This window comes from Papilio polytes, unplaced genomic scaffold (assembly GCF_000836215.1).
Source record: "Papilio polytes unplaced genomic scaffold, Ppol_1.0 DF821067.1, whole genome shotgun sequence".
NCBI classification, from domain to species: Eukaryota; Metazoa; Arthropoda; class Insecta; order Lepidoptera; family Papilionidae; genus Papilio; species Papilio polytes.
This window is the reverse complement of record NW_013528137.1, coordinates 3,347,812-3,354,029: the sequence shown is the minus strand read 5'-3', so window position 1 is coordinate 3,354,029 and position 6,218 is coordinate 3,347,812. Positions and strand designations below refer to the sequence as shown.

At 32.8% G+C, this 6,218-nt stretch overlaps 1 protein-coding gene across 1 annotated transcript in view; it reads right to left on the bottom strand.

Annotated features, from left to right (window-relative positions):
- LOC106109811 (monocarboxylate transporter 14-like) overlaps positions 1-5,927 on the bottom strand; it is a 21,783-nt gene extending 15,856 nt beyond the window's left edge. The window contains exon 1 of the mRNA XM_013291429.1: positions 5,396-5,927. The gene's annotated coding sequence lies outside the window, so the exon portion shown is untranslated. The remainder of the gene's footprint in view (positions 1-5,395) is intronic.
- Between the last annotated feature and the right edge of the window lie 291 nt (positions 5,928-6,218).

Below are 6,218 nucleotides of genomic sequence, written 5' to 3'. Positions count from 1 at the left end.
ATTTTGTTTTTGGTGTATTTTGTTTTGTTTTTAGTGCATTTTGTTTTGTTTTTCGTGTATTTTGTTTGGAAGTCGGTTTTGTTTTTTAATTCCACGCAGACGGAGTCGCGGGCGAAAGCTAGTATTTATATAGTCTTAAGTATCTATATTTCTAATAATATATTATTTTACAACATATCTATAACACTTTAAGGCCGGCCTACTTAAACAGGAAGCACCACAAGCGTTTTACATAACATAATCTTTATGTCTATGAAAATGTCTAGGAAATAGGAAAAAAACATTTTAACCTTCGACATTAATTAAAAAAGATACAAAACTTTTAAAATTTCGATTCCAACGCTAAAAAGGCAGTTAAATATAACACGTGAAAATTATCTAACGAATAATTTAAAATGTCACAGATAAGAATTACCATTAATTTTATGTTTATCTGTGTAGTAACATTATTAATTTACTTATCAGTTTCAGAATAAACTACAAGCGTTAAATTAAATCTATCTATACTTTGGAACAATTAATACCAATCCTAAAAATTCTCTTCTTAAAAAAATGGTATTTGTCTATGGTTTTCAATGTGTCGTCCGAAATTCGCGCGCCCAATGTCAATGTCATTTTGACATTTGTTTCCCCCCCAAATTGTTGATAGTATTTTCAAGATCACAAATAATTTTGGAACAAACTTTTATGGTAATCAGGCGTTGGTCCAGTGTTGACGGTAAATCACTCGGTTATTATTAATTTCGCCTGACGTAATCCAGTCCTGTTGGTTTAAAAGTACGTTTTATATTTAGTAGGCAGCTGGAGCGAAAATTATTATTTATAGCATGGAAATTTGCTTCCAATTCATGACTGGAAAAGTACAGTCAACAACAAAGTGAAATTAGAAAATTTGTAATATTTAAAGCATTATTTATTTCAGATTGTGTAAGACCTCTAATCATTATATCGATTGTACATTGTAAAATCATAATATTTTTTTTCCATTTATTTTATAATTATATTTAGTCTATTCGAAAGAAAACACTTTAAATGGTGACTGTACTTACAAATGTTTTGCTAATAAATTACAAACGTGAGTCGGATAAGGAACGGTTATTTTCATATGCTTTTGCATCTGGAGCGCAGTTTTGGTTCAACATTAGGAGTATCAGAGTCTCAAATTACAAAAACAAGTGTATATAAAAACATCCTTTTCATTGTCCTTCAAAAACGTGAGACAACAATATGTGCAAAATTCAGAGATTCAAAAAATGTATAGAGTAGCCATAGTTGACATTTCACTTGCGACATTTCTCACATAATCTTTACTGACACTATCTATTGACGGCCTCGAATCCACATGTCTATATATTTTAATTGTTTTTAAATTAATTGTCTATAGGTGTCATTAAATAATATTTAAATGTTTACATTTTATTTTGTGACGCTGTTTAGTTTATTTTATATCAAAAGATGGAGTGTTTAATAATTTCGTAAAATATCACACAAGGACACGAGATGGCGTACGAAACTTGACAACTGATATATTACCTGTCGGAGAAATTACCGGTGAAAAAATTTTGTTCACTATGCCAACTCTATATATTTCTTTAACGTCTTTGGTAAAACTACATTCCTGTTTGACGCAATCGAACATATGATTTTATAGTATCCACGAGGACACGATACAACGCATTAAAACTTCTTTACTCATGCGTACAACAATACGACGCTTACGTCATCAAAATGATCGTATACCTTTTTATATCTTGACTTACAGCAAGACAATTCAATAGTATGTATTGACTACCTCAGTGCAGTAAATACTAGAGTTTGTAGGATTTCGAGTTAACTATACTGCACACTTTTGCATTTAACCAACTGTACAGTGCAATGCAAAGGTTACCACAGTTCGCAAATTCGTTCGACACAAGACGGCACATAAAGTCATACATAGGAATACCCCTGGCCCCTGTGCATGCTTTCTACGACTTAGTTGACGTCAATCCGGCATAAACTTTAAATCCCATCATACCCTAAACGATAGTTGCCATGCAAAATTCTACACTACTACTTACATCATAGATCAGAGTTTTGACTACTCTATAGAAGTTGACTATTCAGCTTGGCTGATAAAAGGAAACAATGAACCGTCTTAATACAAAAAAGCAAAGAGAAAAAGGTCGGCCCGGTGCAGGATTGCAAAAAAAATACGAAGGCCGGCAGACTATTGAGACAAAAAAATACTAGAGGACATTTACAATGGAATCACGAATCTAATTAAAGATGGCGTCATCATCCTAATTTTCAGCAAAATTATCAAGACTTTCTTTTAAATTTAAAACCTTTATCCAAACACGTGTATAGACACGGTCAACATTTACTATGCACTAAATTGTGTTATCGTACATGACAGTATCGCATGAATTAATAAAAGATCAATGGCTTTTTAATTCCTCGATAAGATTGGCTTTGCATTTCGCACTTAACAACCTACGTGGATTAAGATAACGTGATAATCAAAAGTCACAACCTCCAGCCTACTACTAATCCAGGGCCATCAAAAATTCGCATCATTACTTTACCAATCGCGAAGCAGAGACAAATGACTTGACGAATTGAAGACATTACTATCTCTATATTTCTAAAGCATTTGAGGGAGACAGCTGTAAAAGTTCTCTAACTATTGTATAAGAAACGAGCTGTTCTTGTACAGCTTCATCCGCATGAAATTATAGAAAGTTTATTTTATTGTTTACATTTTAATAGGGTCTCTATGATTTTTAAATCAGCTGGCCAGCGATCCAGTGCTACAGGACAGGGATATTACGATAATCATCATTATCTGCTATGGCTAGGAATGCAGTAAATCACTTGTTTTTGTTTCGAACTCTTTAATCTGTTAAAAGCAAAATATTCAAACGATTGTATCTTACCTGATAAATATTAAAATTGTAATAAATTAAGAATTAGTCATAAAAACAAGTGTAATTACCAGATATCTGATCGAATTAATTTCACTGTTATCATTGCGGTCTAATAATAGACAACGTTTCGAACCCAAGTTTCTAATAGTTGACTTGACTTGCCTATATTTTTTTTTGCGCTCTTTGTTGAAGTTTAAAGTTAATTTTGATTATTAAATGTGGTTCTTTAACTGATTGAACCAATAGTTACTGAGCCCTAGTTGTGTCCGCAAAAAACTTTAATTCATGGTTGTTGAACGAGCGTACTTATATGGCCTCTATAAGGAAGGTAACAAATAAGCTGCAACCAAGAATTCTGGTCTGGTTTAAACTTGCATTGATTTAAAGTTTGCGTTAACAATATCATTGCAATGAGAAGAATTTACAGTCTTTACTACATCGACTGCTAATTTATTTTTATCATAAACTAGCTTTCGCTCACAATTCCGTCCGCGTGAAATTAAAAAACAAAATTAAGTAACCTATGTCTTCTTCCAGACTTACTCTACATCTATGCCTTTCATCGAGATCCGTTCAGCCCTTACGGGGCAAACTAACAAAAACTATCCAATAACTTTCGCATTTATAATATTTAAGATAAATAAAATTGGACATCCTACTTCACACATTGCCTACCTTAGATCCTCCCTTATATGCCCTTTAATTCTAAACATGGCATTAATTTTAAAAACCAATTACAATGTCACGTTTATGTTAAGCCGTTGCTGCAGATTTCTGTCCTACAAACTGACCTTTAAGTACGTCTCTAATGTCCCACAACTGTCATGTTATCTTCGACGCATAGTAATCTATGACAAAGGTTTTTATACAGTTATGTTAACATAGTACGTGGTCTGCTTACATAATACAGAGACGCACTGAAGGTAACACGATTAAGGATTCTTATTTATTCTCATATGTCTTTAGTTTTAAGATAGAAATATTTTCAACTGCAAAAAAAAATTATACGTAACTATAATTTATTGTATTTGATCGTTGGATTTAAATTTTGGACAACCTAATCTTTGATCTTATTGGTTTTGAGATATTAAAAAAAATATTTAACAACGATAATATAAGTGAATCGTCTGTGTTAAAAAAAATAAAAATATTTCTTGCAACATTGGAAACAAACTTGGCATTTGTCGACATAAAGAGAGAGAGCAGATATAAGAAACCTCAGTCTAGTCGGATATAACCGGTGAAAACCGGATTGATGGATACCCTACAGTTATAGCGGCTTTAGTTCAGGTAATGCCTTTGTTCAAGATTAATTTCTTTATAAATATACTAGATTTCGCCCGCGACTCCGTCCGTGTGAAATTAATAAAAAAACAAAAGTGCCTATGTTTTCTTCCAGACTATCCTCTACATCTATACCAAATTTCATCGAAATCCGTTCAGCCGTTTAGGCTACAAACTCTAACAAACATCCATCCTTCTAAACTTTCGCATTTATAATATTAGTAAGAAGTGTGATAATTGAAATATTAGTTAATGATAAAATAAATGTAAATACTTGTAAGAGATTTCCATAATTTATGTTGATTGGGTACATTACTTTTGTAAACAACAAATTCTGTTAATTGTCAACAAATTGTCAACGACATTGCAATATGTTCTCGTTAGCAATGCCCTACAAATAATTTGAAAGTTTAGACGAAATAATTTATAATAATTTCTCTTCAATAATTTGCAGCGCGAGATGTTTGTTATAAAATGTTGTTTTTTACAAGATATCTATTATTTGCGCTACATATTTTGCTAAACTAGTCAAACCTTAAAACGAAGAAATGTAACTTAACTGGTTCATATCACACGGTTATAGATACGCTTCTGAGAAATAAATATGTTAGTAACAAGTTATGTTTAAGTATAAAAACGATATAAATTTAATTTCCGGTACGAAAATTGCATTTTAAAATGCATCTTTATTTTGTCGTTTTTTCGACCTTCTGTATTAAATTTAAATTATCTTTATCTGTTAGTAGATATAACTTTGTTTGAGAAATGCGCCTTAGCAAGAAGTAAAAGTTTTCCGCTAATTAAATGTTAGGAGCGTCTGAAAAATTATGTAAACAATGAATTTTTTCCCTGTCCAAACTATCTCGTTGATTAGGTATAATTAAATCTAGTTTATTCCGGTTATTCAAATTATTGCTGCATAGATTTAAAAAATCACATTTTAAATGTACACAATGCACCTAGTCTATAAATTAGCAATAGGATTTTACACACGTTTAGAGTATTTATACTTGAGTAAATCTAAAACAAGAATCGAGCATATAGGAATGTTAGATTGCAACCGACCATCGTCAGATCGAGGCCCTGAAACTTTAGGTATTGAATTTTTATCGCTCGTCTCGTCAGAACTACACGCATAAACATTGCAACGTTTACACGAACATGTATACAAACGAATGTTTACATAACCTAATAAAACTTACCTCGATGGCGCGAATTCGCCGGCTGTTTGACAGGATCGCGCGCGGTTCCGCTGGACACAGAGTCACTAAAAACACGTGCACACTGTTCGACACACGAGTCACATCTGGCTGCGTCTGGTCCGCGTCGCAAACGCAGGCCGCGGGCTATTACGAGGCGAGACGGCGTTCATCGCGCCTCTCCCGGCTCCACCGCATTTTCGTTACAATTGCAATTTAATTAACATAAAATAAATATTTTTTTAATTATCAACACAACCGTACCCCGATCTTCTTCCAGAGCGAATGCTGTTATCAACTCCTGATAGTATTGTTTACTTGAAAGCTTCAGATTTTATTGTCTTAATATTTTAATAGTAACAAATCCGTCTACGAGATACGGAGAATGTAGTGGAATTTTACGTCAGAAACCTCAGGAGTGCTCAGTGTAACGATGCCAATTTCGCACTGATGAAGATTTTCGCACATCGCAGAATAAAACGGATTTTTTTCACATTTTTATCTGTCCATTGAACAACAAAGATAAGCGCCAAATGACATTTCGGACATTGTTGATATTTTTACGTAGTTTTTTTCTGCTAACAATTGAACCAGTATTTGTCTATTGTTTTATCAAAAAGGTCGAAATAGTTTGAGTTTTCGAAATAATTTTTATAGCACCGGAGATCTCGCTTCGGACAATCCTACACAAAAAAATCTCTTAACGGTTTTTTCGTATAATAGATGCAAAGAACGAATGTACAAACATCAATCCATAATATGTATCCCAAAACAATTAGTAAACATATACGGATTCAAATAGCGTTACAACAATGAATAGAATGGT